At 46.1% G+C, this 26,155-nt stretch overlaps 1 long non-coding RNA gene across 1 annotated transcript in view; it reads right to left on the bottom strand.

Annotated features, from left to right (window-relative positions):
- Window positions 1-12,285: 12,285 nt before the first annotated feature.
- LOC144821873 (uncharacterized) overlaps window positions 12,286-26,155 on the bottom strand; it is a 256,340-nt gene continuing 242,470 nt past the window's right edge. Inside the window, exon 4 of the long non-coding RNA XR_013608484.1 lies at window positions 12,286-12,434. This is a non-coding gene — a long non-coding RNA (uncharacterized LOC144821873). The remainder of the gene's footprint in view (window positions 12,435-26,155) is intronic.

Raw genomic sequence — 26,155 nt, 5'->3', positions numbered from 1 at the left:
CCGATCCAAATCGACGTCATCAAAAGTGAAAGCCACTTCACAATCATCCTCTAGAACTCCACTAGAAACCTCACAAGGAGAAACCAGCCTGGACATACAATATGCATGTACATTTGCTTTACCCTGAACATACTCAATTTGATATTGAAAAGACTGTAGTCTAGACGCAAGTCTCGCAAGACGTGCCGACATTGTCCGACCACCGCCAGGAGACATGAGGAAAATCAAAGGTTTGTGGTCAGTTTTTATGATAAATCTTGTACCCCACAAAAATGGTCTAAAGTGTTCCGCACCCCACACACACGCCAATAACTCCCTCCCTATGACAGAATAATTTCTTTCCGCATCCCTCAAGGCTCTTGATGCGTAAGCAACAATCCACTCCTTCTCATTATCTCTCTGTAACAAAACACCACCCAAACCAGAACTACTAGCATCCACCATGACAATGCACTTGGCTCCACACACAAAAGGTCTAAGACACGGTGCATTCACAATAAACTTTTTCAAATTCCCAAAAACATCACTCATCTCCTCAGTCCAAATAAACTTAGCATTCTTCTTCAACAAACACCTGAAAGGATCAACTTTAGTTGCAAAATTTGGTATAAATTTTGCATAAAATTCAATGAGTCTCAAAAACGCCACAAGTTGTTCTTTGGAAGAAGGCACAGGAGCTGTAACAATGCTTTCGACATGATTACGTTTAGGTTTAATTCCAACGCCACTAATGGTATGCCCTAAATACTCAACCTCTTTTTGCCCAAACTTGCACTTATCAAGACGTAAGGTAAGTCCTTTCCTTGACAGAGCAGCAATCCCACCTTCAACATTTTTATCATGCTTGCCAAAAACAAGAATATCATCCTGAAATGCCACAGCGCCGTTTAACCCTTCCAAAGTGTCCCTCATAAGCCTTTGAAACACTGAGGCGGCACTCGCCAAACCGAATGGCATGCGACAAAATCTGTAAAGACCCTCTGGCGTAATGAAAGCGGTAATGTTTTTTGATTCCTCAGCCAAAACCACTTGATGGTACGCACTGGCCAAATCAATACACGAAAAAACTTGTGCCCCCGCTAGAGTGGAAACCATCTCATGAAGGTTGGGTAGGGGATGAGAATCAACCCAAATCGCCTCATTGACACTACGAAGGTCCACACACAGCCTAAGTTCACCAGAAGATTTGATGGAAATTACAATGGGAGAAACCCAAGGGGATGATTCAATTGGTTCAATGATGTTCTTTTGGCATAAATCTTTAAGCATATCCTTCAATTTGCTTCTAAAAGATCGAGGCACATTCCTCACTCTATGTCGAACAGGAATAACATTATCATGTAGCTTGATAACATGCTCAAAACCTTGATATCGTCCCAAAGTACCACTGAAAACATTAGGAAAAGATTTCCTCAAACCATCCACTAATTTGGAATTAACCACAGAAATACTAGATACACTGTATGGTTCTTCAACAAAAACAGGAGGGTTGGCTCTGGGATCAATTTTCATTCCCAATTGATATTGGTGGGGCCACCCCAAAAGTGACAAACCAGATTTTGCTACATAAATTTTCCCATCAGTGTGATGGCCAAAAAATTGCAAATTTGCTTCAAAATAACCAATTAAATCAATTTTGTGACCTGTATTCCACCAGGTGATACGTCAGGAGAAATCAAGGTTTTGCCCGGCAATTTTTCATGAAAAACATCCAATGAAATAATGGTATACCAGGCACATGAATCAACAAAAAATTCCATATCAACACTGTCAACCCTTATTATACAGGAAGGAAATTTAGTGCACTCAGCCTCCCCACAGACATTAGTAACAGTTGTGACTTGAAATTCTCCTTCATCATCAAAAGTGTCACTGTCACAATAATCATGTACACAGTTTACTTTCCTTGGTAAAGATTTACATAATCTAGTGAAATGGCCTTTTTTTGCCGCATTTAGAACAAGTTTTCCCCAAAGCTGGACAATTCCTACAATCAGCTAAATGACCATCACTTCCACATCTGAAACAAAGTAGTCTTGAGAATTTTTTTTCTTGCTTTTGATTCTTGAACCTGCCATCCATTCTAGGCGGAAAATCATTCCTTTGTGAATAATTTTTCTTAAATTTTTCAGAATCTTTAGAAACATTAAAGACATCATTCTTATCATTACCTCTAATCTCATTCACAAATTTTTCAGAATGTTCAATAGATTTGGCAATATCTATAGCATTGTTTAAGGACAAATCAGATGTGGTCCAGAGTCGTTCTTGTACTTTTTTGTTATTAGTTCTCATCAGAATTTGGTCTCTTAACACTTGCTCATAAGAAATGTGTTCAAAATCACATGTAACAGCTAACGATCGTAGAGCTGAAACAAAATCTTCAACAGGTTCATCTGCACGTTGTTTTCGTGAATAAAAAATAAACCTCTCCATTACAACATTTTTCTTTTTACCATAACGCAAATTCAATTGCGACGCAGCATACTCATAAACATTTAAATTCCCTGGGTTGACTAAAGGCGGTAGAGTTTTATATTCCTTCAAGGCAATACCACCCAAACAATGTTTTAATAAAGACAACTTCCTCTCAGCCTCACATTCTCCCTCCTCTAGTACGTCTACATATGCTAGAAAAACAGGCTCCCATATTTCCCAAGTCATAGGTGGTTCACCTGGAGATGAAAGGAAGGAAGGAGGGGGAACAATGCCAGACATTTTAAAAATAAAATAGAATAAACAAAAGAAAAAAATATATATATATAAACAAAACACTTTTTTTTTTTTTTTAGTCAGTGTTCACTGCAGGAAGGAAAAATATCGGACAAGAAATGTTAGTTGGTTGCCGTGGAAACCGGAAAAATAAAAATATCTGCCACAAAATAACATCCAACGTTGAAGTTCCACAGAACTGTTGACATAGTAAAATTGGAAAACTGAATCAATATAAGTTAATACCTTCCGGTGTCCACTTAAGATAAGGTACTTCACAAGAAAGTCAGTCTTAAAACGGATCGATAATATTCACTTCACAGGAGTTAAAATTCTTTTTTTTTTTAAATGGCCGCTACGTCGTTTGTACGCTTTTTTCTAAAAGAAGTTGACCTTGTTGTGGAAGCGTATCAAACGTGGTTTGCGTGACGTTATCTACAGGAGATCGAGCACTGCAGCAGCGTGTAAGCTCGAGATCTCCGTACGTAACCGTGACTTGCTTGTGCTTGTGCTGAATCCCGACAAAAAAAGCCAACTTTCCACGCACCTCAAATTCCCGAACGGCTCATGTTAACTCCAGAACGAAACTCCTCCAGAACAAAACTCCTCCGAAAAGTAAAATTTTCCAAATCTTTGCTCCCAGCGATGCAATCTTCCCTTAATTCCTTAATTTCCTTATTTTCTTAAAACGCGGTAATCGAAGATCCCGCCCGTCGCCAGTGTAGGAAGAAAGAAAGGGCACTGGAAACAGATTGGTAAGTGATGAGGTTTATTAGTCAAATCTTCACATGTCGAGATCCAGTCAGAGAATGCCCCAAGAACATAACTGCATTCCAACCGCAAACCTCCCCCATTTTAAAAGACAACATTCTTTCAATAACACGAGACCGTCACGAGCTGTGATAGGCAATCACCACGCTCGTGACAGCTCGTGTAACAGAACAGTACCCAACAACAACATTCCTATAACATTAGAGAGTAGGTATGTGAGTGGCTGTATGGGTGTGTGAGTAGGTGTGTGAGTGTCTGAGTGGGTCTGGGAGTGGATGCATGAGTGTCTGAGTAGGTCTGTGAGCGGATGCGTAAGTGTCTGAGTGGGTCTCTGAGTAGGTGCATAAAACATACTAATGAAAGAGGAGTAACCTTAAAGAGGTATGTTTGTATGGGGGAGTCTTTATATTTGTGAGCGTGATGGATGAATTGTTTATGTTTGACTGTAGATATCTGAGTATCCACAGGTACCTGTGTGACTACCTTTTCTCTATGGGTGTGTTACTGAGCACAATCAAGGGATCGCTGTGTTGGATGAGAGGTTACACAGGGGCAATGAGAAGATGGTGAGAGAGGTTTGCATAGAACTAAAAAACAAATCCCTGTGAGCAAGCATATTCAAAGTGAAGCTGTACAATTTTTAGATTATCACCTTTCCAACAGAAATCTACTCCCACATCTCCTTCATCTCTGTTTTCTCTGATTTTGTTATATAAGTAGTCACATATTGAGCAACAGCTATGGAGTTGTCTGCCACAAATTGTATATCCATATTAGCATTCCAAATTTTGAGAATCACAGGATTATAGTAATTCATATATATTTGGAGGCCTCTGTTCTACTGAGAAGTGTTTTTCAATAATTTTTGAGTGAGTGTATGTCACACTGCAGATAAAAAACTATTCACTCTTTCTGTGGAAATCACAGGTCTCGGTAAATCAAAATATCACCTAGTGTTACATTTTCCTTTAGCCCTATACTTTTGACAACAGTACATGCCACATCTATGTGCTTGAAAGCATAGAACTGGCTGTTTTAGCTTTTTCTACCACTGTCTTTCCTGATGGTGCATGTCACATACTGTTCTATGAGGAGAGTACAGAATCATCACTAACTGTTCCAAATGTTGGTGCATCTTGTATCCATAATAGAATGTGAATATGAGGAGCACCCCTTTCTTGCTACTCCTTATGCCAAAAGAAATGAGTTACTTCGCAAAGAGGAAGATTAATTTTGTTGCAGTTTGAAACCTATGTTTTAAATGTCTAAAACTGTTAGCGGGATCCAAAGAGCAAAGTTTTCCTGCTGTCTTTACACTGATGTCTGTAATGTTTGAGTTTGCTTCTCTCAAATCCTCTAGTGAATCATCCCAGTTGTACTCTGCACAACTGAGTGCCAAAAATCAAGTAGGCACACCTAAGTTTTCCAACACACATTTCAGTTCTCCACAACGACAATACCAATACTCGTTGGTCCCAGGTTGGAATGTCTTCAAATTAATCAAATTGTATTCCAACATTTCATCCTTAACATAAACCTTGTCTACAAATTTGTTTGCAGAGAGATTATGTAGATTAACTCCTGTCTTCAGTATGTGGTTTACAGCATATGATAGTCTAGACAATTGATAATATCCTGTTTGGGAATACTATTACAAAACTCAATAAAGATAAGTTGAAAATAAATTATAGTCCAGACAAATCACTCTCAAACAATAGATAAAATATATATGGAATACACTGGTGGAATCCAGCTTCCTCTAAATATAATCTTTTTGATCTGTACTCAGATGCTGGTATTTGAACGGTGTGGAAACATACCGCCCACTTGCTCCAGTGAGAAATAGTTTTGGAAATCAGCAAGCCTCTAAATTTTTATCCCACCTGATCATCGGTGCTCCTTCTGCTTGTTTCATTTGAAAGAAATCCCCAGCATCAGCAATAGCTTCTTTTGAATGCAGAGGATGGATACTGTAGTGTTCAGATATTACTTCTGATTTGGATCCATCCACTTTTTCATTCTGTCCAATTGGCAATAATATTTCATCCTCAATGCAACTGCCATCTGGGAGTACATTTACGTCTATGTAATACACATTATTTTGTTTAATGTATAATGTAGCTTTTTTCACTTTAATAACATCGACATACTCTTGTAAGCACACCATTTACAAGAATGATAAGTAGTTAATCACTATCTCTCTCTCTGCACCCACAGTTTCAATATACTGTTTAAAATCTAAAGGTAAGGTGACAGCTCTTCCTTTAAGGCCCTTCTGTAGCTCTGTCGGTGGTAATTTCCAAGTAGTTGGCTCGATACGAACTATTATTTGAAAAGGGTGCATACATTGTATGCAAATTGATTCATAAATATTTAATTCTCAAAGTTCTTCTGGAATTGTTACCTCTAAGGTATCGTAGCAATATAATTTTCCATGTTGACAAATCAATCTTTCCTCTACAAATAAATATACAACAATTTATTGCCACTTATCTCTGTTATCTTATTCAGGTTTTGAGAATAAAATAACATTACGAGTTTGGCTTTTGCAGTGTGTGTGTCGACAACAAATACAAACACAGTTTGGGTTCTCTAAAGTAACTGTGATAAACTTTGCAATCACTTGTGTAAAGTGTTCAATAAAAATAGTTGTGTCCTTTTCGTCTACACCTGCACATACCAACTCCTCATTTTCTCTAGATACCTCTTCAAGAGCAAAGAAACAAAACAGAACATCTTAGCAAACCTTTTCTACCTCTGCTACTGTACCATTGTTAGACCTGGTCTTCTTGGTGTGGTTTCCTCTGACTTTTTGCCTCTCCCTCCTGTGTTTTTGATGCTGTGCTGGATTTTTTTTTTGCTGGCTTAGATGCTTTGGGCACATTGCCAATGCTGATCAGTGTCAACGTGCAAGTGTTCTCTGTGAAAATTGTTATTGTGATTGGTTCTCCCTGATTGCCATATTTGATTTACTAGTAGGTCCCTAGTAAAGTGCACTGTGTACTAGGACCTGTAAATCAAATGTTATGAGTGGGCCTGCAGGATGGATTGTGCCACCAACATGAGTAGCTTTGAAAAGATGTCAAAGGCCTACCACTACAGTGCCTGTGCGCAGTTTGTCAACTGTCATGTTGACTTGGCAGGTGCACCCACTTGCCAAGCCCTAACCTTCCCTTTTTCTTACATATAAGACACACCTTTGGAAGGCTTAAGGTATGCCCCTGGGCAGGGTGCAATGTATGTGAAAGGTATGACATGTTCTGGAGTGTGTAACATGTCCTGATAGTGAAATATTGCCAATTTCGTTTTTCACTATTGAAAGGCTATCTTGCCTCATAGGAGAGAATGGGGAAGGTTTTGTAACATTTTACCAGCATATCTTCCCATAGGGATGAGATCGAAAAATTGAGTTTGGTATCCCTGGGCTGAGAATTTAATAACACATCTTTTAGTAAAGTTGGTTTTTAAATTGTGTGTTTGAAAATACCACTTTTAGAAAGTGGATAATTTCTTGTTTAACCATTCTGTGTGCCTCTGCATGTTTGTGGATTGACTGGCTTCTGTGTGACAGAGAGAGACAGAGGATGTGCATTCCCTGCAGACAGCCTCTGGGGGAGGCGGGGGTTGAGGTGTGCCTGGCCCTTCCTGGGTGAGTCAGCCCTGGGCTGAATAGACCCTGGCTGCATATAGGTGGTGGAAGGAGATTTACCGTGCACCTGATTAGAGCCTATTTCCCTTGCAATCAATCAATCAATCAATCACTGCATTTGTAAAGCGCGCTACATACCTGTGAGGGTCTCAAGGCCCTGGGGGGGTGGGCACCGCTACTGATCAAAGAGCCAGGTCTTGTGGAGTCTTCTGAAGGCCAGCAGGTCCTGTGTCGTTGGCTGGTGGGGAGAGCGTTCCAGGTCTTGGCGGCGAGGTAGGAGAAGGATCTGCCGCCGGCGGTGGTCTTCCGGATACGAGGAACTATGGCGAGGGCGAGGTTGGCTGAGCGGAGGTTTCAGGTGGGGGTGTGGAAGCTGAGACGGTTGTTGAGGTATGTGGGTCCGGCGTTGTGTAGGGCTTTGTGTGCGTGGATGAGGAGTTTGAAGGTAATCCTCTTGTTGACTGGGAGCCAGTGCAGGCCTCTCAGGTGGGGTGTGATGTGGCTGCGTCGGGGGATGTCGAGGATCAGTCGTGCCGAGGCGTTCTGGATTCGTTGGAGTCGTCTCAGGAGCTTGGTTGTTGTTCCTGAGTAGAGGGCGTTCCCGTAGTCGAGTCTGCTGGTGATGAGGGCCTGGGTGACGGTTTTCCTTGTATCGAAAGGGATCCATTTGAAGATCCTGCGGAGCATGCGGAGGGTGTTGAAGCAGGATGCGGGGACGGCGTTGATTTGCCTGGTCATGGAGAGGGTGGAGTCGAGGATGACCCCTAAGCTGCGTGCGTGGTCTGTCCGGGGCTGTGCCTAGCGATGTGGGCCACCAGGAGTCGTCCCAGGCTGATGGGGAGGGTCCGAGAATGAGGACCTCCATCTTGTCTGAGTTCAGCTTCAGTCTGCTGTCCTTCATCCAGTCGGCTACGACCTTCATTTCTCTGTGGATGTTGGCTTTGGCGGTGTGGGGGTCTTCGGTGAGGGATATGATCAGCTGTGTATCATCGGCGTAGGAGATGATGTTGAGGTTATGTTGTCGTGCGACGTGGGCAAGTGGTGCCATGTAGATATTGAACAGCGTCGGGCTGAGGGAGGATCCCTGTGGGACGCCGCAGATGATCTTGGTGGGTTTCGAGTGGAAGGGTGGGAGGCGGACGCTCTGGGTTCTGCCGGAGAGGAAGGATGTGGTCCAGGCCAGGGCCTTCTCTTGAATTCGGCGTCATGGAGGCATGCTGATAGGGTGCGGTGGCAGACTGTGTCAAAGGCTGCTGATAGGTCCAGGAGGATGAGAGCGGCTGTTTCTCCTTTGTCCATCAGGATCCTGATGTCCTCAGCGGCGGCAATGAGGGCGGTCTCGGTGCTGTGGTTACTGCGAAAACCGGATTGGGAGGGGTCCAGGATGTTGTTGTCTTCGAGGTAGCGGGTTAGCTGTTTGTTTACAATATTTTCTGTCACTTTTGCCGAGAACGGGAGCAGGGAGATGGTCCGGAAGTTCTTGAGGTCCTTGGGGTCCGCCTTGGGCTTCTTCAGGAGGGCGTTGATCTCGGCGTGCTTCCAGCTTTCCGGGAAGGTTGCTGTCTCGAAGGAACTGTTGATTGTTTTTCGGCGGTGGGGCGGGATGGTTGGGCTGGCTTTGTTGAAGACGTGGTGAGGGCAGGGGTCAGATGGGGATCCGGAGTGGATGGAGTTCATGATTTTGATGGTGTCTTCGTCGCTGACGTTGGACCAGGCGGTTGGCGCGGGTGGTGGTTGCAGGGGTGGTGGACTCGGTGGTGGGTGCGGGGGTGTGGGAGTTGAAGCTGTCGTGGATGTCAGTGATCTTGCGGTGAAAGAAGGCAGCCAGGGACTCGCACAGGCCTTGTGATGGTGGGATGTCGTTAGTGTTGGCGCTGGGGTTGGAGAGCTCTTTCACGATTCTGAAAAGCTCTTTGGTGTTGTGTGCGTTGTTGTCTAAGCGGTCCTTGATGGTGGTACTCTTGGCGGTCCTGATGAGTTGGTGGTGTCTGCGGGTGGCGTTCTTGTGGGCTGTGTGCTGTCTGGTGTTTGGTCGTGGAGCCATTTCTTCTCCAGCTTCCGACAGGTGTGCTTGGAGATCCGGAGGTCTTCAGTGAACCAGGCGGCTTTCTTGTTGGTGTGGTTGGTTGTGGAAGTCTTGAGAGGGGCAAGGGTTTCTGCACAGTCGTTGATCCACTGTTTGAGGTTGGTCGCAGCGGTGTCTGGGTCGGTAGGGTTGGCGGGTGGTTTCAGGGCGAGGGTGGTGGTCAGTTGGTCCTTGGTGATCTTGCCCCAGCAGCGGCGTGGCAGCTGTTGGGTGTGGTGGTGAGTGGTGGGTTTCCTGAAGGTGAAGTGGACACATCTGTGGTCGATCCAGTGGGGTTCGGTGGTGTGGTTGAAGGAGACGTGGGGGCTGGTGGAGAAGATGGGGTCCAGCGTGTGTCCTGCACCGTGGGTGGGTTTCGTCACAAGCTGCTTGAGTCCGAGGTTGGCGAGGTTGGCGATCAGGGCGGTGGAGTCGGCGTAGTTGTTGTTCTCGAGGTGGAAGTTCAAGTCCCCAAGGAGGATGTAGTCCGTGGAGGTGAGGGCGTGGGTGCTGACGAGGTCAGCGATGGTGTCGCTGAACTGTGGTTGAGGTCCAGGAGGTCTGTAGACGAGTGTTCCTCTGAGGGTGGTGTTGGGGTCGGTGTGGATCTGGAAGTGCATGTGCTCGGCGGAGGTGAGGGTGTCGTCAGTGTTGGTCGAGATTTTGATGGTGTCTTTGTGGATGATGACGATTCCCCCTCCTACCTTGTTCGTGCGGTCTCTGTAGGAGATATTGTAGCCCTGTGGGATGCCTATGGCGATGTCTGGTGCTGAGGAGGCGGTCAACATGGTCTCCGCCAGGAAGGCGACGTCCGGGCGGTAGAGTCTAGGAGGTCCCAGAGTTCGATGGCGTGTTTGCGAGCGGAGCGAGTGTTGAGGAGGATGCAGCGGAGGTGGTTTGGTTCTCTTCTGGTTGGTGGTTTGGTGGGCTGGATGCTGGTGAATCTGCAGTTCCGGCAGGCGAAGGGTCCTGGGGTGCGCTTCGGGATGGCTCGGTAGCAGGGGTGGTCTCGTTCGGTGTTGAGTGCGTGGAGGGTGCTGGAGTCGTAGTGCAGTCTGGCGTTGCGGGGGTGCGGGGTCCAGGCGTTCTGGCGCTGGGTGCGGTCCAGGCACGGACGGGCGCAGATGGGCTTCCCTTTGGCGCACCTGCACGCGTCCGCTGAGAGGCCTCCATAAGAGGCGCAGTGGGAGGGAGGGGCAGCTGGGAGGCGGGAGCGGGGAGGCCAATGGGCGGGCAGGGGTACAGAAGAAAAAAGGAGGCAGGCCACGGGGGAGCAGCGGCGGAAGGCAGGGAGCGGGGGGGGCACAGAGTGGCAGGGGCGCACAAGGAGCGCCAAGAACCAAAAAATACAACGATAAATAAAGATACAGGCACAACAACAAAGCGCAATGAGGGAAGGAATACAATGAGCAGTGGGAGAAGAGGAATGCCAAAACCCGGGGCACACCAGCACGAACCCTCGGCAGCACTCGGGTCCCAGAGGAGTCGAGCGGCGTGGGGAGTGACCTGGGGTCATGCACAATGCTGTCTTCAACTCCTGTGGTCATGCTGCCCCAGTGATGGCAGAATGGGTTTGAACTGGGCTCAGAGCCCTATGCCCAAAGAGGACAAAGGCATTTTGGGGTCTAAGTATCAGACCCAAAACCCCAGACTTTAGATCATCCCTGGAATTCAAGAGGAAACTTTGCCAAGGAGAAGAGCTAGAGAGACTAAAGGAGAAGTACTGTCCCTTTGCTGTGTGCTCTATGGGGTTGCCCTGCAGTTGCTGTTTTTGACAAGGAAAGGACAAGGACTTTGCTGTGTGCTGTGTCCCCTGCTTGAAGGAGATCTCCAAGGGCATGTGTGTGCATGCCTCCTGTTCTGAAATCTCAGGGACACAAATGCTTCATCCCCAGCTTCCCTGAACTATGCTGAAGTGAGTTCTGATCTGCCAGAGGGCGCATCTGCCAGTTTGGAGCCTCTGGAGATTGCGGTTACTGTTCGGGAGCTGGAAGAAAGAAGAACTGCAGAAATCGATGCATAGCTCTTCTTGTGGCTGATTTCCCGATGCTTCTTCACGGCGCAAGAAGAATTTCCACGCATCGCTGTGCCGCTCTGAAAATCGACGCAATACCTGTCACGGCTGCAAGAATTTACGCGTCAAGGAATTGTGGCTGAAGAGGACCGATGCAGACTTGCTGTTTTATCCAGTTTTTTCGTTCTATTTAGTATCAGGATAAATAGTTTACTCTTTAAGGCAAACGCTTTATCTACTAAAATTTCTATGTGTTCTTTTTCTTCAATGCTGCTGTTCTTCTCTTATACTGCTTTATATTTTTTATCAAAATATTTATTACCCTACTTTTAAACATGAATCTTCGTATGTCACTAAATTGCTTTTACCTTAGAGTCAGATGACCTGATTTTTTTAGAACATTTTTCACTTTGAACATGACCTACTCCTTTTGATTTCCGAGTTGTTGGTAAAGCTCTCTTTTTAATTGAGATAATTTATTACATTTTTAACACACTGTTTTAAGAAACGTCTTAGTTCTCTTACCAATCGATACCAAAGGGGATGATGGACGGAGCGCTTGAACAAATCAAACACTCCCCAGCCAATCCCCAGCCACCTGATCTGGGTTTAATCCATCATCATTCTTTAGCTCACTCCACCACCCCAGTTCAGACATGGCCATATGCAAATCAGTCTGTCCCTGTGCCTCATGGGAACAGTCCAGCCTGAACTGCCAAGCCATGTCTTCCCTGGACCGGTAACAAGGATCCTGGGACCGGTTTCGGGTTCATAACCCTCATCAGCCAGGCTATCTTGAATCCAGTGGTAAAGTGAGCAAGGGACCCACGTCTGGGCATACCTTGCCAACTTAGGGTCTACAAAGCGATACCAAAGGGGATGATGGACGGAGCGCCTGAGCAAATCAAACACTCACCCCAGTCACCTGATTTGGGTTTAATCCATCATCATTCTTTAGCTCACTCCACCACCCCAGTTCAGACATGGTCATATGCAAATCAGTCTGACCCTGTGCCTCATGGAAACAGTCCAGCCCGAACTGCCAAGCCATGTCTTTCCTGGAAGTTCTCTTACCAGCAGCAGTTTTTTCCCCCACTATGTTCTGTCCATCATCTCCTTTTTTTGTTCTCTGTTTTTTGCAGGTAGTACTGTGTCTTTTGGTTTTTCCTCCTCTGTTCCTTTCTTGCAATCGTAAATTCTTCTCTTTGACGACGAACAGCTAGCTGAAAACAAAATGCAAAATGAATTTTACATTACATACCACAAGCAACTAAATGCCTACATAATTCATTGTATCTGTAATATATTCTATTCCATATGTATTAAACATATCAGCTCTACTCCGTCTCAAACTACATACCTACTTTCTATGCACATACCACCCTTCCCTAAGGCCTACCTATGGCCTACCTGTGGGGTGACTTACAAGTACATCATACATGCATTTTCAGATCCAGATTGGTATGAACAAGATATTATACCGCCTAAAGTTTCTATGTGAAAATTGGCAGATTTTTGACAAGGTTCATGCAGTCATTTCTGATGTAAAGCTACCTTTGGTCGTATGCAGTCCGCCACAGGATGCTGACTGCTTACAGTTTGGGATTTTCGCCATGTGCCTGAACATTCTAGCATCCCTTGGGAGGATGACTGTGAACTGTCTTAGAGCAACAGTCATGTCCATCTCCCAGGGATCTCCTTTAGGTTCGTTACCACCTAGTACATGGAGGATGTTGGCTGAATACCTGTTGCCCCCTCATTTGTGGCAATTGGTCTTTGGAGGGTCAGGGTCTGGTTCCATGTCTGTTGAAAAAAGCTGTAGTGATTCTACTCTTGAAAAGAGCAACAACAGCTGACCCATTGGATATACAGCACTATCTGCACCAACTTTGGTGAAAAACTACAGTTAATCTTGAAGTAAGCTGGGGCGGCTCGTCCTCAAGAGCAAATGGGGGAGCCCTGCCACCTGCGAGGTTCTACATACTCCAGATACTAGGAGTGAAGACAACTGTGCCTCACTGGCACTGTACATGAAAACATGTCCATTTAAGCATGTTTGTGATTTTATGCATTCTGCCAGTGTGAGTAGCAGCCTCTCGTGCTCATTGCAGGAGGAGGGAGTGGGTGGGGCCGAAGCATTCATCTTCAGATTGCTTTTGTTGATTGCAATCTGGAGATGCCTGCTTGGATTGCGCATGTGCGAGTGCGAAATTCAGCGACGTCCACTCACACAGGTGAGAGAGCGCAAACTGACTTAAATGTATGAGTGCACCACACTTACCTGTAGTAAGCACAAATCATGAGGAGAAATGCCATGAGTGCTAATAGTACCTGCAATTATATTCTAAATGTATAGCTAATGTAGAGATTTAAGTAGAAGTGGAACTAATACAGAAATGTGTGACTCTATATGATTTTATTAGACGTGATTATTTTTGAATCTATGTCGTGTAGTTGTTAAAAAATAAGATGGTCTGTGGTTAAACGCAGAATGTGGTAGGCCTCAGGGCCAGAGCTGGAGCTAAAAGGGAAAGTGGTTCTTTTCACGACACAGATTGCATTAACGTTTGGTCATCGCATTAAATGGGCCATGATTTATAAAATGTTTATTGAATAATAGAATAAGAGTATTAACATGCTTTAATTAAATGAAGAAGTTGAATGCTATAATCATAATGAGAAGTATTGTAGGCCTGAAATGTTTTAACGTTGATTTACACGTACATGTCTGGGCTGAGAAATGTTGCAAGCCTTTTTAGAAGTCTATGAGAGTTGGGTTCTTGGCGGCAGAGATCTGTCTGCAACAGGAAAGGGGGGATCCAATTATAAATGAATGAATAGAGGTCTGTTCAGTAGACGGCCCAGACATGGAGGAGGGTTCTGGAATGTTTAAGGGGTATCAGCGGGCCGGAGAAGAGCCTGAGAAGCAAGGTCAACTCTAACATCTGAGGCCCAATACAAAGCATCATGGAAAAAGCCTGAAGCTACACCACGTGAGAGGCGTTTCGCAAGGGGCGTCTCAAATGTTGTTGACTGTTTTGTATTAGGGACAGCACCCCTGGGTGGAGTTAGAGCAGATACCTGAGGACCCTTTAGAGAGCGGATGGGTAGGCAGAGAGGGGTCATGACTGGAGAACTATAGGTTTTCATCAAGAGACTTAGAGTGGGTGACTTCTCTTGGGGGTCATTCACTGCTGACACCTTTGTTAGGTTGGGATTTGGTTAAGTAGGGATACCATCTAGAACAGGGTAGGGACGCCTAACCTGTGTGTTTTCTTCCAACCTAAATGAAGGAGAGATATGCGTCTATGCTGATAGCTTTATTATTCTTAGAACTTGTGTTAGTGATTTCTGTTGCTCGTTTGAGGGCTTTCCGAGAGCACATGTATGTAATTGGACCTGTGTATCTCGTGAATCTCATTCTGAGATGTCTGTATTTGCAGCTTATCATTTCCTTACAATAAACTTTTGAAACCTAGAAGTTGTCCGTGATCTTTGAGAGTAGAGTCCTTTATTGGGTGAACTAAATTGCAGATGGGTGTACTGTTTTCCTCCAAGACAGGCAACAAAGGTTCAGTCGACCAGATCGAGGTTTAGATCAATAGATATAAGGTATCGATCAAAATCTCGCCCTTTCAGTTGGTAGCTATAGAGGATGGTTGCCTTCTTGAGGACGGTAACCTAGGCCAGGTTAGCTTACCCCAAGGCCCCTAGAATTCGATGATTGGAAGAACAGCCCGCTGAAGAAGATCCGGATGACGTGAGACAGAAAAAGCAGCAGTATCGGTCGAGAGTGAGTATAAAGGGTTATGCGTGTTAGATTGCGGTGTTTTTGTATTGTACCTATGTTGTAATGTTTGGCGGAGTTGAATGTCTGTAGAGTGACCGTGGAACAGGTTGTGAGCGCGCGCAACCGGTGGAAATCTTAAGTTCAAGGAGAGCTTAAGTGGTTCGGGTGTATCGGACACCCAGAGTAATTGTCAACTAGTGTGAAGGGGGTCATGAGGTACCATTGATCACCCGAAAGACCGAGATAGGGGGAACGTAAGAGTGAGTGCGTGAGTAACGGACGCTGGTCGGAAGTTACTGTGTGTGTAAGCAACCTATCAGAGGGACGATAGACATCTCGTCAGTTGTGTTGACAATTACAGATAGACTGTGGACGTACAGTCGAGAGAAGTGACCGCTTGGTCGGAAGTAGTCATTTTTCGGTGTATGAATGGGACGCATGCATAACCGGGAGACGAGTTGAGAAAGAAGGGGTGCTGCTGCGAAGCGGAGAAAAGTGACGTCAGGTAGTGTCGCGCAGAGATTGGCCGACCGGAGAAAGACCGCGCTGTGATAGGCCAGCTAGCAAACACGTCAGACAGGGTCGCGACGTGATTGGCTGACCGGAGAAAGACCGCGCTGCGATAGGCCAAGCTAGCAAAGCCGCGACAGGATTGGTGGATTGTCATCAGGAAGTAAACAGAGTAGCGAGGCTGGATTTTGTGCACATAATTATGAAGTGTTTTAAATGGTTGAAAGCGGTGTTTAAAAAAGAGAAGCGGGGATCGTATGAAGGGGAAGAAGCCCCGCCGGAGGGTACGCCAGCTCGTTATATGGCAGTGAATGTTGGGTTGCATACGATCCTTTGGATATCAGAGTGGAGTAAGATTACTGAAGGAAATGAGGAACTGACGTTCCCAAAGTACGGGACGTTCAGATTAGAGGTGTTACATCGATTGAAATCAGTCATGACCTCAAAGAGACCCTTGCCTAGACCAACCCAGTTTGAAGCTCTTGATGCATGGATTAGGGCAGCGCATGAAAAGAATATGAACAGACGACAAGAAAGGGTGAAACGATCGGTAAGGGCAGTGCAGGATGCCAGGTGGGATGCGGATGCTAAAAGATGGAGAGTGCATAACATGGAAGTAAATAAACTGTACCCAGTGTTAGAGGCGCCAGTAAATAAAAGTCCCCTAGAAGAAGATGAAGAGAGCGAAACAGAGGACAGCCTGATAAACAGATTATTGACAGACAGGCCACCCCCGTATAATAGAGCAGGGGGGGAGGCCGAGAATACTGAAGGAGAAAAGGGGGGCAATGCGGGAGAGCACAGACCGCTTCCCAGTTCAGAGTGGGATCCTGAGCCAAAGAAAGAGCTGTCCCAGCCTAGTCAGGTGCAACAGGTAGTCGGGAGGTTTGTGGTACAAAGAGCGCCGGAAACGGAAAGCGCCACATCCTACCCATTACCAGATGCACTACAGGTACCTGTTACCATAGGTCCTATAATATCAATATATGACCAAGAAAGAGCAAGAGGGGAAGAACGGAAACGGAAAGACAGGGAAAGAGCAGAGCAGGCAAGGAGGAACGATACCACTAATTCCCCAAGCCAGATGCCGATACCCAGAGAGTGGAGCACCCCGATGCACACAGCAGGGGACCCAGGAGGAGATCCCGGGGGCCCTAGATGGCCAATGGATCTGAGGGGATCTGGACGAAAATCCTTTCAAGAGCTAAATGAGTACATGAAGCAGTGGGATGAGGCAGTGAAGGCTCAAAAGAGCATCAATGCTGCGGAAGCTGAAAGAGAAAGTCAGGACAGCAGAGCACGGACTCACTGCGGGGCTGGGGAGAGTAGCCCGGAGTGGGACTGTAGAGGGAGTAGGGGAGTCACCCATTGGGCCCGGAGTGGAGGTAGAACAGACCTGGAAAACGGGGGCCCCGGGAGTGGAGGGGTGGCGTGCCCAATACTCAGTGAAGGGGAGAGGAGAGCGCAAGAGTACAGGAACAGCTTTAAGTGTCCACACTGTGTACCTGGCACCAGAGAACTGAATGGGAGTTGTGAGAGGTCGCACCATAGTCCCTGTGATGACAGAAATGAGCGCAGCCCAGGGAATATGGGGAACCAGGAAGGATCGTATCGGATACTGAGCGATACGAGGCAAAGGGAGAGTAGCGACCAGAGGGAAAATAACAGAGAGGTGTGCAGTGAGAGGAGAGAAGAAGAAGAGAATGGGCAGAGCCAGAGTAGGGGTAACAGGCCCGTGTTCCATCACCTTCCAAGATCGGATGGCCGAGCATGGGACCTGGAGAGATGGGAGCAAGGGAGGGCACCCATTAACTCTCCCGAGCCCAAACGCAGAGCTCGAAGTTGGGATGGTAGGGAGACCAGTGAGCCCCCTTCGAAAGACATATTGCGAGCTGAGATAAAAGCCAAGAGACTTGATGTCTCCAGCTTAAGGTCAGATCTGGATGACATGGTAGATGGTACCCTGCCTTTAGAAAGAATGGAAATGTATGAACAGGATGAAATACTGTATATGGCAAAGGACATCACTCGAAAGGCGAGAGCAGTCCATGAGAAGTTAGTCGAACTAGCAGGCAAATATATGGTGGACTTGTCAAGAACCAAAGCATTACAGGGTAACCACAGGCTACATTATACAGATCGAGACCTAGATGAGAGGAGAACGATTGGGCTGAAAACGCACATAAGGGAACTGATTACTGGAATAAGGACATGGAGAGCACTAGATAAGTGGGAAGAGAGGTGGTCCAAGAAAGGGACCGGCAGGAGAAGCATGATTGGTATGACACCAGGACAGCAGGGAATAGAAGCTTACCCTTTGCGTGAAGTTGCAAATGGGAACTATGTACATGTCCCTTGGAGTAGGGGAGATTTAGCTGCTTTCACCACCTCCTTCCCCAAACTACGGGAAAACCCTGTGGAGTGGTACAAGCAAGTCGAGAGGTTTGTAAAAATCTCAAAGGTCCTATGGATAGATCTGAACACGCTATTTGACATTGTAGTACCAGGCGATCTGTGGACAGCATGCAAGGTTAGCGCTGAGTGGCCCACAACGGAGCCAGAGAGAGATGCCAAGACTAATGGGCCGTCCGAGATTGTGATGGCAAAATTCGAGAGAGTGATGACTTGGCTGAAAGAGAAAGTGCCAATGCAAGACATAGATTGGGTCAGAATAGACCGAACGAGACAGGAACCCAAAGAGACAGTTCACGAATATTACGAGAGATTGCTGAAGGCGTTTAAACAGTATAGCGGCTTGGATGTAATGGATCCAAAAGACATAGGGCAATTTGTGTCCAAGTTCGTCCTGGGACTGAGACCGGATATTAGTTTAATGATTCAGCAACACTCGATTTGTTGGCAAACTAAACCCCTAGATGAAATACTGAGATATGCCAGGTACTGCTGTGATGAGATAGACTCTAAGGCTAAGAAACTAAAAGAAAAGTTGATGGTGGTACAGATGCAGGCAGCAGGGAAAGGGGGACAACAGCAACAGCAGCAAGGGACAGGTACAGGAGGAAAGAAGCAGTACAGTCAGAACAAGGGCAATGAGGAGAGTTCCACCTTTAGACCCAGGATAGACATAGCTACCTTGAAGAAAACGACTAGGTGCCACCAGTGTAACGAGCTGGGGCATTGGAAACGCGAGTGCCCCTACAATATAGAGATAGGAGAGCAAGAGATAGAGGAGGAAGAGGTTCAGAGCGCACCTACAAGAGGGGTAACGCCATACCAAGGAAAGGTGCTCAAAGGGGGGGCTCCTCCCCGAGCCCAGTTCCCGCAACCTCCTCGAGTAGGGAGTATGGGTAAGACCTATAGACAAATGCCCCTGTTTATGGAAGGGGAAGAGTGCTATTATGTGGACCCATTAACCGGACAGAGAGTGGAAAGAGAAGACTGCACCCTCGGGGCAGCCTTGGAGGTAGACCAAAGGGGACCCTATGTTGAAGCAGAAGTAGCAGGGTGCCCTACGACATTTCTGGTGGACACAGGAGCCACTAGATCCACGATCAGATCAGCTGCAGTTCCGGACCTACCCATGTCTGGGGAGACCATACAAGTGGTAGGGGTCGCAAACAGGAGAATAACCAGCCAATTGACAGAACCGGTACAGGTGAAAATAGGGAAGTACAGCGATGAGCACCAGTTTGTGGTTTGCGATTCAAGCCCTGTGTGTCTGCTAGGAAGAGACCTGTTGTGTAAATTGAATTGTACTATATATTGTACACCTCAGGGAGTGGAGGTATTGACCAATGATGATGACGCAGATTTCAAAGTTGCAAACTCAAGAATATGCGTGGAGCTGTACCCTACTTTGACAGTAGATGAGCTCCCCTGGGACTTGAGAGAGACGGTGGCATCAGAAGTATGGGATTTCACTGGGGAAGAGATCGGATTGGTCAAAGGGGTGGACCCAGTGAAAATTGTAGTGAAACCGCATGCTGAGTTCCCAAGAACACCCCAATATAAATTGACTCCAGAAACGATTGCAGGCATAAAACCCGTGATCGAGTCCATGATTAAACAGGGAATACTGAAAGAAATCGTGGGTAGTCCATGCAACTCCCCGATTATGGGTCTGCAGAAACCAAATGGGAAATTTCGGATAGTACAGGACCTTCGAAAGATTAATAACATAGTCGTTTCGTGTTGTCCAGTGGTACCGAATCCATCAGTGATACTGTTTCAGATTCCATTCCAAGCAGAGTGGTTCACTGTGATCGATCTTTGCCAGGCTTTCTTTTCGATCCCTCTGGACGAGGAAAGCCATTTTCTTTTCGCATTTAAGCTGGAAAATCGCGTCCTAACATGGTGTCGTATCCCTCAGGGGTATACAGAGAGTCCATCGATCTTTAACCAGCTGTTGAAGAAAAATCTTGAAAGTCTAGTGCTGCCCCAGAAGTCAGTTCTGGTCCAGTACATAGACGACCTTCTTGTGGCGTCAGAAACAGAAGAAGCTTGCAGGGAAGACTCCATTGCTTTGTTAAATCACCTAGCTGCCAATGGGCACAAGGTGTCCCCGGGAAAATTGCAGTACTGCCTGACAGAGGTGCAGTACTTGGGACACAGAATAGAGAAAGGCAAACGAAAAGTGTCACCAGACAGGATAGAGGCGATCATGAAAATGAATGCGCCTAAGACACAGAGAGAAGTCAGGATGCTTCTAGGGATGGTGGGTTATTGCCGACAGTGGATCGTGAACTTTTCACTGAAAGCAAAGCCCTTGCAAAAACTGACGCACAAGGAGGTGAGTGATCCGGTACCATGGGACAAAGACTGTTTGATGGCATTCTTACAGCTGCGAGAGGACCTGTGTCGTGCTCCGGCATTGGGAATGCCTGATTACAATAAACAATTCTTTCTTTACTGTTGTGAGAGAGAAGGTTGTGCGTTGTCTGTGTTGGTCCAAATCCATGGGAATGCCCGTAGACCAGTTGCTTATTTCTCGGCTACTTTAGACCCAGTAGCCGCAGCGTTGCCCGGATGTCTCAAATCCGTTGCTGCAACGGGTGTCAGCATTGAGAGATGTGAAAATATCGTCATGGGGCACCCGTTAGAGGTGTGCGTGCCCCATTCTGTTGAACTGTTGATGACCAGGACCAAAACACAGCATCTGACCAACAGCAGGCTCACGCGCTATGAGCAAGTTATTCTTGCTGCAGAGAATGTGACCCTCAAGAGATGCTCTGTTTTGAACCCTGCCACCTTAATGCCACTTCCAAATGATATCGATGATGATGATGAATGTACAGACCATGACTGCCTCGATGTGACTGAACTATGCACCAAACCCAGACCCGACATCGTAGATGAGCCACTGACTGACCCAGACGAAGTTTTCTTTGTCGATGGCTCATGTGTAAGAGACGAAGTTGGGCAGTTGAGAGCAGCTTATGCTGTTTGTACAATTGAAGGAGTTGTGGAAGCTGGGTGCCTGGAAGGAGTACACTCCGCTCAGGTAGCCGAGATTATTGCCCTGACACGTGCTTGCTTGGCAAGCAATGGAATTCGAGTCACCATCTACACCGACAGCCAATATGGCTATGGGGTAGTTCATGATTACGGGCAGTTATGGTCTCAAAGAGGGTTCATGACCTCTTCAGGCTCTCCCATTCGCAATGGAGAGTTTGTGCGCCTGTTGTTAGAAGCATTGCAATGCCCAGCAGGTATCGCAGTTGTAAAGTGCACCGCACATACCAAAAATGAGGACTTTGTTTCAAAAGGCAATAGATATGCTATGAAGTTGCACGGTATTGCGCGGAGCAAGGATACTCTTTCACAGAGGTGGATGTGGGTGGAATAAATGTAAGAACTGAATTAGCCATGATACTGGAAACTGTTGATACTTGGGATGAACTGTCAACCATGCAAGAAAATGCTCCTGATTCTGAAAAAGAAACATGGGAAAAGGCAGGATGTGTAATGGGTGAGACCCATTTTTGGGTCTCAGCAGACGGCAGAGCAGTGTTGCCCAATGAGATGGTGAGTCCAATGGCTAGACTCATACATGGTCCCGTACACTTAGGGAGAGATGCTATGCTGAGAGTGTTTAGACAGACTTGGTACAATCCTAAGTTTAGAATAGCAGCAGAAGCAGTGTGCCAGCGTTGTGTGACCTGTCAGCAGCTGAACGTAGGGAAAAGAACACCAGTTGCACTAAGTCACATAGGAAGGTCTGGAGGTCCATTCAATCGAATGCAGATAGATTTCATTGAAATGCCAAGGTGCAACCGCCTCCGCTATGTCCTGGTGGTTGTTTGTGTGTTCTCCAGATGGGTTGAGGCATACCCTACACGTAGGTGCGACACCCTCACAGTGGCCAAGTTACTGCTTAGAGAACTCATTCCTCGCTTCGGGGTGCCGGCCTTTTTGGAATCAGATAGGGGAACACATTTTAACAGCGAGCTTGTGAAGATGATTTGTGTTGCGCTAAACATTGACCAAAAGTTGCATTGCAGTTACCGACCAGAAGCCTCAGGGATTGTGGAGCAGATCAATGGCACGATCAAGAGCAGAATAGCCAAAGTTTGTTCCTCAACGACCCTGAGTTGGCCTGATGCCCTGCCATTGGTCCTCATGAGCCTTCGTAGTACCCCAGACAGAAGAACAGGGTTGTCACCACATGAGGTGTTAATGGGAAGAGCAATGAGGCTGCCATCTATTCCAGCTACTGCACTGTTAAATATCACAGATGATATGATCCTGGACTATTGTAAGGGGCTGTCTGACGCCATGCGTTCTGTGTCCCTTCAGGTGCAGGCTGCCGAGGTTCCAGCGTGCCAGGGCCCGTGCCATGACCTGTATCCTGGGGACTGGGTCCTGGTAAGAAAACACGTGAGAAGAAGCTGTCTGGATATTCGTTGGCGTGGACCCTTCCAGGTCATCCTGATCACGAACACAGCTGTAAAGGTGGGAGGCCTGCCCAATTGGATCCACGCGTCACATACGCGAAGAGTTCCAGCACCTCTGGAAACAGCTCCTCTCTCGGATAGACGTCCAGCTGAGGACCGAGAAGCCATAGAGGGGGCTAGCCAAGCTGTAGAGGTGCCAGCGGAAGCAGGGAACGAGTCTGACCAAGCTGAGGACGGTCAGTACAACAGTGAAACTGAAGACGCTACAGAAGGAGAAAGTAGCTGGGAGTACGAGTCAGACCCTGACAGGTCTGAGAGAGAGCGAGAACAGACAAGAAGGAGAAGGAGTAGAAGGGCACGTGGAGAAGCAAATTGGCCGCAAAGAAGGAGCTCTAGCCTGAGGTCAACTCCAGAAGCAACCCTTCCTCCGATATCAGAGGACTCAGACCCCGAAGAAGGTGCTCAGGGCGCTGAAGCACCCGACCGAAGAAGGTCAAGAAGAGTGCGAGTGCCTAACAGAAGATACTCCACACCTGAGTGGACATATCTGGCGACAAATGTCTGTGAAACCGGAGACAGGGAGGATCCGAGCGGTGGTGGTGTCCAGTTCTGAGCCCATTATCACCGTGGAAATACGACTGTTGGTACCCGGTGTCGAACAAGAAGGGTCACTAACCTTCATGCTCCCCAGACCTCCCCGCCTCAGCAAGTTAAAACATATGTTTCTTACAGAATTGCAATTCCCCGACTTTGGTACAACGATAACAGCACATGAAGAGCACAATCTTCGTTTGGAAATACTGAACTATGCTATTGAAGCTGCAACCACAAATCTGATAGTAGACTGTTAAAGGACTTTGTAAATAAAGCGAGCAGGAAAAAAAAAGAAGATTACCTAGCGCCCAGGAAGCAGAGACTAATAGGGAATCCCTTGAGTTGATGGAGAAGGGCTAGGGTTGTCTTTTTGAACTGTTAAAGGACTTTTGCGAAGAAGGTTGTCAGCCTCCAGTTGTGTGGACTCTAAAGACAAAAGGATTGAAAAGAGACTGTAAAGGAACGAGAGGAAAAGAACTTTTTGCTAAGATAAGAGAGAGCTATATTGTCTGACGAAATGGAGGCCGGCACCCCGAACCGCAGAGCTAAATGTATAATAGGTACACTAATAGTAGGAGTAATAATATTAATAGCTTTAGTGGTAACAATTTCTTATGTAAAGGGACATGAGGAAGAGGCAAAGGTAACTGATGTGAAATCTGTAGAAACGCTTACACCTACTGTTGCTGGTGAGAAAAGGGAAAACACTCAAGAGAAAGCGTTATTAGCTGCAGAAGCCCGCAGGTTACACGTAGACGAGTCCCAAGGAGACTTTAGGTCAAATGCTTATGCTAAACTTTTATATGAATACGTGGATGCCATGGAGGTTAAGGATTGCTACGTCTGCATGCAGTTGCCGGCGTCTGTAGATGAAGGAATTCGCTATCATCACCTCCCTCTGACATATGGCATTACATGTAGCTTATTGCTTAGTATATTTTATGAGAGAGATAGTTTTGAATACTATTTCTCAAATTATGATTCAGTGTTGCCAGAAGTCCCAAATTATAAGCAGATGAACAAATGGGATTACTGGAAGAGTGAAGACAGATTGGCCAAGTTCTTCATTCCTTGGATTACCTTAGATACTTCACATGCCCGTAGAAATAACCTGACATGCAAGGTGTCAGAAGTCGAGAAGAAGTTCATAGGGCAGGTGGATGATCGTTACAGGAGACAAAAGATTTTGAAAAAATCAGGACAAGGGAAAACAGATTGGACCGAGGAAGAGAAGTCACACCAGAGAAAGGGTAGTAGTGGTCCAATAGCTTTAGATAAAGCGCAGAGAGGAAAGTTATGTCTTCACAGAGCCAAAACGTATTATGAAAATGTATACGTTGGAGAAGTGGACTGTGAACATGCTTTTAACTTAGAGTACTACACTAAGGATTTCCTGAAGGGAATGCAAGTGATTCCAAACGTGTATTTTGTATGTGGAAGAAATGCTTATGTGAGACTACCTGACAACTGGTATGGATCATGTTACTTGGCAATTGTCTTCCCCAAAATATATCATGCACAAGACTTAGTGATCATTGAGGGTCAGACATCATCGAGGGGAAGGAGAGATGTAGGTGATGCTGAAATGGTTGGAGATGTCTTTGGAGCTATGTTCCCTCTTTTGGGAATAATCCTTAATGATGTTAAAATTAGACGACTGGCAACCGTTGTCGACAGGTTGTCTGCCAGCACTGCTCAGTCCTTAATGCTGGTAGAAGGAGAGATGCAATCGATAAGGGCTATGGTTCTTCAAAATCGTCTTGCATTGGATGTCCTATTAGCAAAAGAGGGCGGAGTCTGTAAGGCTTTGAAGGTCCAGGAATGTTGCACTTACATTCCAGACAATTCAAAACCCCTTGAGAAGGTTATTAGGAACATAACTGATATTCACAAGGAGATCGAAGACTTGAGTAGAGAAAATGTCTGGGAAAAGGTGGGCCACGGAATGAGTGCAGTTGGTGGGTGGTTTTCCACCTTAGGCAAAAGCTTTGTTTGGTATATCCTAAAGCCTATCATCATAATATTGATCTGTGGGATCATATTGTGGGGATTGGTGAAGGTATTCAAATGGTACAGAGCAAGAAGGTTAGAAAGGGCCCAAAGAGAACAGCTGCAGAGATTGGCTGCCATACAAGATAATCAGTACAGGAGTCTGAGGGCTCTGGAAGCGCAGAGAATGCCAGCAATAACGTCAGTTTAAATGTTAGTGATGACCCCGAGAGGTCATCAAAGGGGGGAACTGAGAGAGCGCAAACTGACTTAAATGTATGAGTGCACCACACTTACCTGTAGTAAGCACAAATCATGAGGAGAAATGCCATGAGTGCTAATAGTACCTGCAATTATATTCTAAATGTATAGCTAATGTAGAGATTTAAGTAGAAGTGGAACTAATACAGAAATGTGTGACTCTATATGATTTTATTAGACGTGATTATTTTTGAATCTATGTCGTGTAGTTGTTAAAAAATAAGATGGTCTGTGGTTAAACGCAGAATGTGGTAGGCCTCAGGGCCAGAGCTGGAGCTAAAAGGGAAAGTGGTTCTTTTCACGACACAGATTGCATTAACGTTTGGTCATCGCATTAAATGGGCCATGATTTATAAAATGTTTATTGAATAATAGAATAAGAGTATTAACATGCTTTAATTAAATGAAGAAGTTGAATGCTATAATCATAATGAGAAGTATTGTAGGCCTGAAATGTTTTAACGTTGATTTACACGTACATGTCTGGGCTGAGAAATGTTGCAAGCCTTTTTAGAAGTCTATGAGAGTTGGGTTCTTGGCGGCAGAGATCTGTCTGCAACAGGAAAGGGGGGATCCAATTATAAATGAATGAATAGAGGTCTGTTCAGTAGACGGCCCAGACATGGAGGAGGGTTCTGGAATGTTTAAGGGGTATCAGCGGGCCGGAGAAGAGCCTGAGAAGCAAGGTCAACTCTAACATCTGAGGCCCAATACAAAGCATCATGGAAAAAGCCTGAAGCTACACCACGTGAGAGGCGTTTCGCAAGGGGCGTCTCAAATGTTGTTGACTGTTTTGTATTAGGGACAGCACCCCTGGGTGGAGTTAGAGCAGATACCTGAGGACCCTTTAGAGAGCGGATGGGTAGGCAGAGAGGGGTCATGACTGGAGAACTATAGGTTTTCATCAAGAGACTTAGAGTGGGTGACTTCTCTTGGGGGTCATTCA

This window comes from Lissotriton helveticus, chromosome 2_2 (assembly GCF_964261635.1).
Source record: "Lissotriton helveticus chromosome 2_2, aLisHel1.1, whole genome shotgun sequence".
Classification (NCBI taxonomy): Eukaryota; Metazoa; Chordata; class Amphibia; order Caudata; family Salamandridae; genus Lissotriton; species Lissotriton helveticus.
The sequence above is the reverse complement of the archived record's forward strand: the minus strand, read 5'-3'. Positions and strand labels throughout refer to the sequence as shown.